The sequence below is a fragment of the Marmota marmota genome, unplaced genomic scaffold, assembly GCF_001458135.2.
Source record: "Marmota marmota marmota unplaced genomic scaffold, marMar, whole genome shotgun sequence".
NCBI classification, from domain to species: domain Eukaryota; kingdom Metazoa; phylum Chordata; class Mammalia; order Rodentia; family Sciuridae; genus Marmota; species Marmota marmota.
Window position 1 is genome coordinate 5,246,665 of NW_026000037.1, and position 11,147 is coordinate 5,257,811.

Consider the following 11,147-nt stretch of genomic DNA (forward strand, 5'->3'; position numbering starts at 1 on the left):
AAGTCCATTATGCAAGCACCAGGGTGGCTGGGGACAGTCTGGCTGACCTCCACTGGGTAAGTCATTCTACACTAGGGACTGCTGACGTAAAACACAAAGACCCACATGCAGAGCACCTACACTCACAAGTCTTTTTAAGCGTCTGAACCACAGAATTTCTTATTCTTACTACATCTAGACCCCTTTCCAATGATCCAACCATTGACCACTGCTGAGAGCCACAGCCGAGTCGGAATGGCCCCAGGCATTTTGCCAGAAGTAATGGTTGAGAGGCGAGCCATTAAGATGATGATATTAAGTTAAGCTGCTGTGCCTGGATGATGCTGGATTGAAACAGGCTGTGTATTCAATTGTATATTAGACCTTTACTCCTGCTACTTTGGAGTTCCCCTTGAGTTCTCACGGGTTCGAGAATGAATGCGCGTGCAGCCCGGTGGTGTTCCGGGAGAGTTGGGGGGGGGGAGTTCCGGTTGGTGTGTGGTGTGTTCCTGGAGGAGCCGCATGGGTTGCATTCGGGAGAGTTCCTGGGGAGTGTGCGTGGAGTGCTGTGGGAGTTCAGAAATAAAGTTTGTTCCTGTTTGAGTGGCTCGTGATTTGTGCCCAGCCAGACTGCGGTACACCACCACCTAGGAATTAATGTCCTTCCTCATGCCTTCTCCCTCCTCAAAAGCTTAATGACCAAGTGTTCTGCTCAAAGATCTGCCCCACCTGGAGGATTTTCACTCAAACTCTTTCAGGTGCACCCCTGATGGGACCATCAGCTTGCACCAATATGTCAAATCAATCTAACCACAAATCAGGCCCAGGGTTCTTCTTGAGCAGTTGAGGGATACATGTCAGTGAAACAAGTGTAGGTGACATGAAGCGTGGCCAGCTGCCTATGTCAACTTGAGCACTACAGACATCCCTGGACTGGCCCAACATTACAAATCAAGTGTAGCAACTTGACGTCTAAAACTTGGGCACTTAGTTGCTCTTTAAATAGTACTAATTCTATGCTGCCATCATGTCTTCGTTGAGGAACCTAGGAGTCTGCACTACAACTGTCATTCAAATGTCAAAGGATCTGCCAACATTTTTATCTAGTGTCTGCTTCCAACACCATGAGATCTGATGAGTCAGAGTCCAACCATAAGGCTGCTAACAGCACACTCTGAACCTTCTTCAGAGTCCTCTATTCTCTGGGTCCTACACAAAGACATCCAGTAACTAGAAACAGGTGGTATTTCCTATTATATGTCCTGTCTTAGGCCTCTTACTGTTAGAAGGTACCAGGTACAATAATTTTCCTTCATCTTCCAAGAAATGTGCCGCCCCCCAGACAAATAGATTCCTAACAAAATTTGATATTGCAGGCCTGAAGCATTCATCTGTTACCATGTAGTACCCATGTGTCTTATCAGAAAATCCAGAGTATTTGCCACTTTGGGCTCTTCAAGTCCAGGTCAGTGCTCCACCAGCTGATAATTAGGTCCATCCTGATTAAGTACTCAGAGACTGAGTAAAAAACTACACACTGGTGTTTAGAACACTTTGATCCACTGTCAGAAAAACATGAGGCAGGATTCTATGGCCTATCCTCCACATGTCTCTATTCTAAAAAGGGCCACATTAGCCAAGGGTAATGAGACAATGATGTGGATTCTGAGGTGTTAGTGTCTGCTCAGTCCTACAGGACCGTTTTAAGGACTGTCCCATGGTCCTTAAAATATCTGTACATTCTCAGCATAGTAAAGTACTTAACTTGCCCAAAGAGAGATCTGGCCTCTGACCTCAGCTTCTGGGAGGTCATCTTATGACCTTGGAATATTATACCTGTTAGGAGAATATCTGCTGGACATCTTAGACCACGCCTGCATCTAACAAAGTGAGGTAAGGTGGGGGATTTCAGTCATGTCGTATCAGCTCAGCTATCAGAGAGGCCAAGGTTGAGGTCACGGGAAGTTGACCAATGAATCCCAATAGAAACTCCACATAACTATGCTCCAGTGAGACTCCCTGACTGGTAATCATCCATACATATTGTTAAACTTCTTTACCAGGCAGAGTTAATACAGTCCTTAACTCCACGAAGAAAGGAGGGAGACCTGGAAACCTCCTAAGCCCTTCCCTAGGGTGAATTTAATCTTCCTTTCACAGCAATCAACTAGAACTGTGGGTATAACAGCTTTTCATGAGTTCTGTGAAAACCAATTATTGAAAATTAAGGTAGTTTTCAGAACCTTTGAGCCAGTAATTGGTGTCCAAAATGAGGACAATCTTGTGGACTGTAACACTACTTCTGTACTCTCCTTTTCCCATTGTAAAAACATTGCTGTGGGTAAAATTATAGGAAACTATCTCTTACTCTAACATTGCAGGATATTTCTTCAAAGGAATCTCAGTCCCTTCAAAGGGCTCTGGGTCTGAAAACTGAGTCAAGTCTAGAACCCAGGTAGAGAACTGTATTTCTCCCTTTACACCTAGGTCAGCACACCTTTCCTGTGGTAACCTAAAGATAGTTTCATTGGAGAAGCCAAGAAATTCCCCCATTGCCTGTCCATCTATCTCACTCCTAGGGACAGTATGGAATAGCCATTTCCACAGACCAGAGGGCCAAGGTCCCCCAGGTGCCTTTCTGTTCTTACGGCCCATCACAGTATTTATGTTCCCCAGGCCTCTGCCATTCTGGAATTCTGTCACCCTCCATAACACTACCGAGCTCAGCTCCTTAGCAGCACTTCATAGACTCAACTGCGTTCTGCAGAGCAGAGCGTCCACCCAGCCTCTCGATGGGAGTTCTGCCACATCGCACCCACCGACACGTTCCTCTCACCCAAGGATGGAGCCCTCAGAGGACTGTCGATGGCTGGTCTCTGACCCTGTGTATTAAACCTGACGTGCCCTTCTCTCTGGGCCTTTTGTACCACCCTCGGCACTCTGTAAAGGCAGACCTGACACCTCTACTTTGCCTGATACAAACCATCATTATTTTCAAGATTCCAGGAGCCATTCCATAAGAGAATCAAACAGTTCCAGGCCTCCTTTCCAGGGCATTTAATCTAGAGACCCAGAACGTTCCCCACATCAATGAACTCTCCGCCACTCAGCATGACATTTTGCTTTTCCTGCTCTAGCACCTTTAAGATTCGTTCTACAGGCATGTTCTCCTAGTTCCAAGCTAAAAGGCATATTAGCTAAATCTAGCAGTGGGGATGAGTAATCCTTTCAGAATAATAATTGTTCCCTGCTCAGGGCACGTGAGACACGACTCATTATCCATCTAAGCACAGGGAAGTAGTAAGAGGAGGCAGAATATACTTTGTGAAGGACAACCAACATCATTCAAAATATTTATGTCACACGTCCTCTGTAAGTGGTCTTCAGACAGGAGACAGCTAACATGAACTTCTAGCAACTTCTAGCCCAAAGGAGTAAGGAGAACCGAAGTCATCAGATTTCTCAGGCCCATCCCACATCTCAAGGTCCTGACCCTTCCCTCCCAGAGTCCTTTCTCAAGGACAGGAGCATTTCCAAGGCTATTAACTCAGCTTTCTTCATAACCTATTTATAATCAAACCTTGAGCTGATGCTAAGCATTCTGTTTTCTGGATGCTAAAGATTTATCTTTAAAATTATCTGGAGAAATTCTGGTTTTCATATTCTATCTGAAAATAAAATTTGGTTTACCCAAGTCTGTTATTTTCTTCCTTTAGGACTTCTAAAAAATTAGTCATTCAACTACAGGGTTTTATCTTTAGCATTGCTCCAGTATGTTCTGAGTAGACTATCACATAAACCATCGCATCCTCCTTTCACTTATACAATCTCCCCATCCACCACAGGCCACAGTCTCAGAACTACAATAAAACAGGTCACCAAGAGTTCTCATCCACCTCCCATCCTCAGAAGTGACTTCTTTGCCTCCGGCTGGTAGGTTAGGGATCTACGCCAGGGTCTTCCTAGTGGTCTACTTCAGCCACACTGTCTAATGTTGTGTTCTTCCAGGAGCTGACCCTGAGATCCGAATTTGACTGTGTAAGTAATTTACATGAGATGATCCTAAGAATAACCACTTGGAGTCACAAATTAAGACAGTCATCTCTGTGGAATGGGTATGCATGATTCTGGGTGGTCCAGGCTTTGTTTTTTCTGCTAACTCCACTTTAGGAGTGGGAAGAGTGTTGAATTACCCAACAGACAGGTCACACGCATGCTTAGACATCAGCAACGTAAGGGACACAAAAATAAAGTTCACCCTCAATTTTATCCAGGAAAAAAATATTTAAACATTTGACTTCAAGTAATCATGTAAATCTCGTGTCTTGTGATTCATAGCTGTTTCTATTTTTAAGCAACTTGGGATAGGGGAGCACAAATCTTTCCATTGCTGTGGGTATCTAGGACATCTTGCCCTGGAACACACTCTCATGACACATTCTGCCTACTCGCTGAAGACAAGTGGGCCCTGCCCGGCTGGACAGTCTCACAGCCTTGAACGATGTAACATCAACTTTGAGTCAGTTCATCAACCTACTTTTAAACAAAGTCTCCTCTAAACATCTGAACTGGTCTTGAGGGCTCGTCATACAACCCCACGCAGGCTCTGGGTGAGCATCCCTCCTCTCGGGGACACCCCTACTCTTCCAGGGTATTCCCCAAACAGGAAATCCCCATCTCCATTATTCCTCTGCATCTGGAGATTCATTATGAGCTGGGGTTGGGGGGTGGGGTACAGGGGGTGATGGGAGAGAGAACATGAAAATACACCTATTTCCCGAGATATCAAAAGCTTCTGCTCCTCCTTCCCTCCCTCTTCTCCCCGATTTCGAAATCACCTTAGAGCAAACCATTTAAGGCTAATAATAATTTTAATTATGATTTATTGCTTTAGATTTTATCATAAATTTTTCAAAACTAGATGAGTAGCATAACTATATTAAGTGCTTAAGAGGGATCATGCCATGTCAAATTTTTTTATTAATTAGAACAGTGGTTTCACTGTGTCATATCTACATGTGCATATAACAAACTTGAATCATTTCCATGCCCTATTACCACTCTTACCGTCCTCTTCTCTACACCTCCTTCCTCTAATAGTCTCCCTTTTGCTTTCATGTTGTCAGGGTTTTCCCCCCCTAGATTCCACAAACGAGAGAAAATATGGGACACTCATCTGAATCTGATTTTACTTAATATGACGATCTCTAGTTTCATTTATTTTCCTACAAATGTCAAGATTTTATTATTTAAGACTGAATAATACCCCATTGTGTGTATACATGTGACACTTCCTTCATCACTCACCTGACGGCAGGTGCCTCAGCTGACTTCATATCTTGGCTAACATGAGTCTAATGTTGTGTTCTTCCAGGAGCTGACCCCGAGATCCGGATTTGACTGTGTAAACGTGGGTATGCAGGTGACCTTAGCCCCCCCAGGGATTTATCCTGGAGCGGGTCAGGTGGATCATAGGGTAGTTACATCTTTAGTCTTTTGAGGAACCTCATACCGACTTCCGTAGCAGCTGTACTAATTTACACTCCTACCACCATATACAAAGCTTCCTTTTTCCCCAATATCTTCACCAACATTTATCACTCGTGTATTTCTGATGATACCCACTGACCAGGGTGAACAGGATCTCGATGTGGTCCTGACCTGTATTTCCCTGATAGCTAAAGACATGGGACATTTCTTCATAATATCACTGGCCATACGGACTTCTTAAGAAGTTTTCTTCAGTTTATCTGCCTGTGTATTGGTTGGGATATTTGTCTTTTGGGTGTGAAGTTTTGAGGTTCCTTAGATACCCTGGACTCTAATCCTGTCAGGAGAGTAGCTGGCAGAGGTTTCCCTCCGCTCCAGGCTCTCTTCACACTCTTGCTCCCTTTGCTGTGCAGCAGCTTTATGATCTGGTGACGTTCCTTTTGTCAATTCTTGCTATTACTTCCCAAGCCGCGGCAGTCCTAGTCTAGAAGTCTTCCTCACGTCACTGAGTCTTGAATAAACCTCTGCCACAAATGCTATTTTCATCCCCATTTTAGTGGTGAGAAAACTGAGGCTTGCGAGATTGGAAGTGGAATCTAATGTGAATACTTTCTTCTGACCACTGTGATGGGTTTCATAGGAAACGTTAAATACTTGTTGGATGGAATGAAATGTCGAAGGAACAAGATAGAGAAAATGAAAAGGGAGAGCTGGAGGGATCCTCCAAAGAGGTTTGGATCCATTCCATTCTCCACTTTGGAAAACTATTACAGCTTCTCAAAGACGACCTTCGATATTATTCCCTCTTGGCACTCTGACCTCAAGTACTGCTCACAAACCTCCACCTAGACACAAGTGCATGTGTAGAGAAACATGTACACATTTCTCACTCATAAAAGATTCCAGTGGCGTAAGTAAAAGTCAGATCGACTCTAAAATACAGCTGAAGCCATCATTTCACTGTTCCACCAGTTTCTCTCTCTCAGTTTGAGGACAATGTACCTTTAGGCCTTACCTCTGAGCCAACATCCCAGCCTCTCAGACTAAACACGCCGAATGCCAATCAAAACAAACATCTTTACTGACAACCCAGTACTGTCTGGATAATTCTGTCCTTAAAAAAAAAAAAAAAAATACAAATATGCTCTGTCCCCAAAGAATTCTTTTCTACTCTGCTATTTCTTCAAGTGGAGGAGAAAATCTGATCCTATGTGGTTGGCTCTGCCTCAACAACCTTAATGGCCTAAACTTAAGAAAAACCCTGAACCGAGAGTGAAAAGTCCAAGTTGAAATCCTGCTTTAACCGCACGCTGATCAGGTGCGAAGAGCTGCTGGGGAGCTTGCGGGCTGCGGGACTCCTGTCCTGTGAGTCTGGAGTCACTAACATACGTAATTCCAGGCTCGATCTCACTCCTTGTCTGGCTTGCTCTTAACTCTGTACATCCAGACCCAGTTTTCAAGCTCTCCTCCCACTCACGACAAACCCTTTTCAGAGACAGATCTCCTGGCTTCCAGCTGCCTATATTAACGGGAAGCATGAGTTTCAAATCAAAGCTTCAAAAGCACAGTGTTCTTGGAACATTATCCTGTGATGGGCTTCTAATACAACCTTCCTCCGGGTTTAGGACCTTTGTAGAAAGTAGTTAATCTATAATGAGAGAAAATCTAGGGTCTTGGGGGGGAAAAAAAAGGACGAAGGAGCCTAAATTTGGGCTGAATTTGGTATTTTCATCATGCTGGGTGGTGAGAGAGAACTGGACCTTAGTTGTGTCAAATGCACATATGGGTCCAATTCCAAAGCCAGAAGTTTAATCTCACCCACCTTTGGAAAACTAAGCTAGTGTCTCTAGACTTAGGTTCCCTGATGCACGAGAGTATGACCTGGTTCAATATGACTCCACATAACTCACGCAACACGAACTCTGTAACTGGTCCAAAGCCACAATTGATTGGAATTCTCAGAGAAGTGGTGTTCTAGGTCACTGGATTTTCTAGTCACCGCAGCACTGAATAGAAAAATCCTTCTTATTTCAACCCTTGGAGCCAAAAATGTTTATAAAATGCATTAGCCTGATTTCTGATTTATTCAATACGGCACAAAGAATACAATTCAATCTCCAATGGGTGATTCAGATACTTAAGGTTCTTAAGGTCAAATGTTGAGAGATCAGTTACTTTGGTGCCATAACTATAAAAACTCAGAGATTAAGAAATAGAGGCAGCACATATGAAGGAAGCCTGGGCCAGGTCTGAACAATGTTTTTTAAAAACATGACCTCAAACAACAGATGGAGACAACACAATGGAATGAAGAGAGCTGCACCGACTCTAAGTTGCAGTGTCCGAGAGCTAGCCACAGCCTCCTCCGGCATGGATGCTCACGGTCCTGCTGTTCACGCACTTCCTGTAAAATGCAAGGGTTAAAAGTTTGGATTAATAGGATTCCGATTAGTTGGAATCTTTGCTGTAGCTTTATGCATATACTGCTGGAGCAAAAGACCCTCCCTTGATTTTAAAGGGTCTACTTCTATATGAGAAGTGTCTGTTTAGTTCTCTTGCCCATTTAATGATTGAGTTATTTGGGGGGGAAATTTTTGAGTTCTCTGCCCACTCTGGAGAGTAATGTCCTATCTGAGGAGCAGGTGGCAAAGATTTTCTCCCATTCTGTTGGCTCTCTTCATGCTCTTGTTACAGCCTTACAGCTTTTAAATTTAAGGCCATTCCACTTACTGATCTTTGAGCCTATTTCTTTCTCTTTAGGGGTCTTGTTAAGGAAGTCACTTCCTGTGCTGAAATGTTGGAGTGTTAGGCCTACGTTTTCTTCTAGTTCTTGCAGGGTTTCTGGTCTGATTCATAAGTCTTTGATCCCCTCTGAGCTGACTTGTACACAGGGTGAAAGATAAGGGTCAAATTTCACTTTCTACATATGGGATTCCCAGTTTTCCCAGCACCCTTGGTTAAAGGGGCTCTTTTCTCCTAGTATCAAGTAACTCTTTCTGTGGGTTTCTCTGTGTTCTGCTCCACTCCCTTGGTCTTCAGGCCAGTTTGTGTGGGGGTACCATGCCGTTTCTGTTACTTTAGCTCTGTAGCATAATCTGAGATCTAGAACTGTGATGTCTCCTATTCTGCTTTTCTAAGATTTGTTTTGTCTGTTCTGGGTCTCTTACTTCTCCAAATGAATTTCAGAACTGTTTTTTCTAGTTCTATGAAATACAAAGGTTCAAAAAATATGCAAAGAATTTCCACATCTCCAGCAATTAGGAAAATGCAAATCAAATTTACACTAGATTTCATCTCCAGTCAGAATGGCAATTATCAAGAATATAAATAAATGTTGGCGAAGATGGGGGGGTGGGGGGGAAGGCACACTCCTTCATTGTTGGTGGGACTGCAAATTAGTGTAACCACTCTGGAAAGCAGTCTGGAGATTCCTCAAATAACTAGCAATGAAACCAGCATATAACCCAGCAATCCCACTCCTCGGTATATGTCCAAAAAATTTAAAGTCACATACTGTATTGATGCAGGCACACCAATGTTTATAGCAGCTCAATCCACAACAGTCAAGCTATGGAACCAATCTAGTGCCCTTACACATGAATGGATAAATAAAATATAGTATATATGCACAATGGAGTATTACTCAGTCATGAATAAGAATGACATCATGGCATTTGCCAGTAAGTGGAACTGGAGACTATCATGCTAAGTTAAATGAGTCCTAAAAAGTCAAAGGCCAAATCTTGTCCAAAATATGGGGAAGATGATTTTAAAAAAAAAAAGAAAAAGAAAAAGAAAATGGAGGGGGAATTTCATCAAAATAGAGGGAAATCAGTCATGTACTTGAAGGGGATTGAGGTGGAAGAAGAAGGGACAGGAAAAAGAACAGATTAAATCTGACTGAGCTTTTGTACTGTGTGCATGGATGTGCAACGTGGGTCCCAGCATGGAGTTTACCCACAGGATAAAAAAACCAAAATAAACAAACTATAAAAGGATTGAAGAGGGATTAGTGGCATGAAAGGAGGCAAGTGGGGGCAGATGAGCTAAGTGGTAGGGACTGAATTAAAGCAGGTTGTGTTCCACGCATTTATGATGATATCAGGCCATATCCTGGTGCTGTGTATAATTAAAGGAAAAAACCCACTTCTAACTAGGTTCACACAGTTCCATGACTAACACAAAACCATTAAAAATAAAGTGAAGCAATATAAACTCAACACAAACCAACCTAAGCTCTGGTAAGACAAGGCTCTGTTGCACAGCGGGAGGACCATGGGCACTTCAACTCCAAGGTCACCAGCAGTTATGTGCACTTCAGCTCAAGAGGAGTCCCTTCAAGTCATCTCAGGACAGAGGCCTGGTGCCAGAGTCTTCTGAACTGTGCAGTCCTGGGAAATGAGAGGTACATCAGGCCCCAGCACATGTGCTAGGACCAAGAAAGAGCAAGTCCAACCTGAGTAACGGTGACCTCAAGCACCAGAGGGCACCCGGAGGCACATGCCAGCTGTTTCTGATACCCTGTTCTCCAAACACTGTTTTATTTGGGGCAGGGGGGGAGATTTCCCAACTTGGCCAAGGCCGGATGCTTCTTGAGTGAATTCACGGGGCCCCTCCCCTTTCCCTCAGCTTCATATCTATCCAAAAGCAGTTTCTCATATTCACTAACAAACACCCTCACAATCAGCAATTCCAACTTGATGTAGCCCTGGTGGACGGTTACCCAGAGTCTGTGCCAGGAAGGAGAGCCGGGGAAAGTGCAGGAGAGGATCGATTCATGTCAACCACGCTGACTCAGTCCTCATTGCTCAGCCTCCTCACTCATTTTTAGCAGAACTTTGCCAAGCAAAAGGCCAAAAGAAATTGCATTTCCACTTGATTCTGCCCATATGCCCTCCAAGATCCTTAAGTAACATCTGCCTCATCTGTCTGTCTGAAACAAAACGTAAGTAAGGTTCTCCTACTTGAGAGTAACGTGAACAGTAAGTGAATTTGATTCTTGACCTACAGATGTCATCTGCTTCAATTCGCACCCACCAACACCCCGACTTTCAGCAGGTCAGTGAAACGGTCTCTCTCAAAGTTCAAAGCCTTTGATTTCTAGATCGCATCCAAATAGTTAGCAACTTGGGACTTGACTGACAGAACCTTGGAAGGACAAGGCAGAAATGGATGCAACCGAGAGAGGAATGTGGAGTTCAGACATCCTGTGTACACTAATGGTGATACTGAGACCACTAAGATTTCCATCCCATCCATGCTAATTCATTTCAGACGGTTCCATGGTGCTGCTAATCAAAGCCAGCAAAGGCACACCAAGAAAAGCCAGAGAGGGAAATGGCCTCCCTTACCCACGTCAGGAGGGTAGTAAATAGTCAGAATGAATAAGCACATATTTGCTGATGCTCTAACTCCACAGAAAGCAAAATATTCAGCTAAAAGGCCAGTCAAGCATTTGTAGTGGATTTCGTTTAAGATCGTCTTAAAGTCTGTTCTAAAATCAGATTCGGGTATCAGTAGTCACATCCCTCAGTTCAGGTGCCACCACTTTGGGTCCTTCGCAAACATTTGCTCATCCAGAAAGGTCAAATGGAAGGTCGTGAGCAGAAGATGACTTCTCTAGAGAGAGGGGAGGGGAGGGGAGGGGTAGAGGTGGGGAGGGGGGCAGGGGGGTAGGA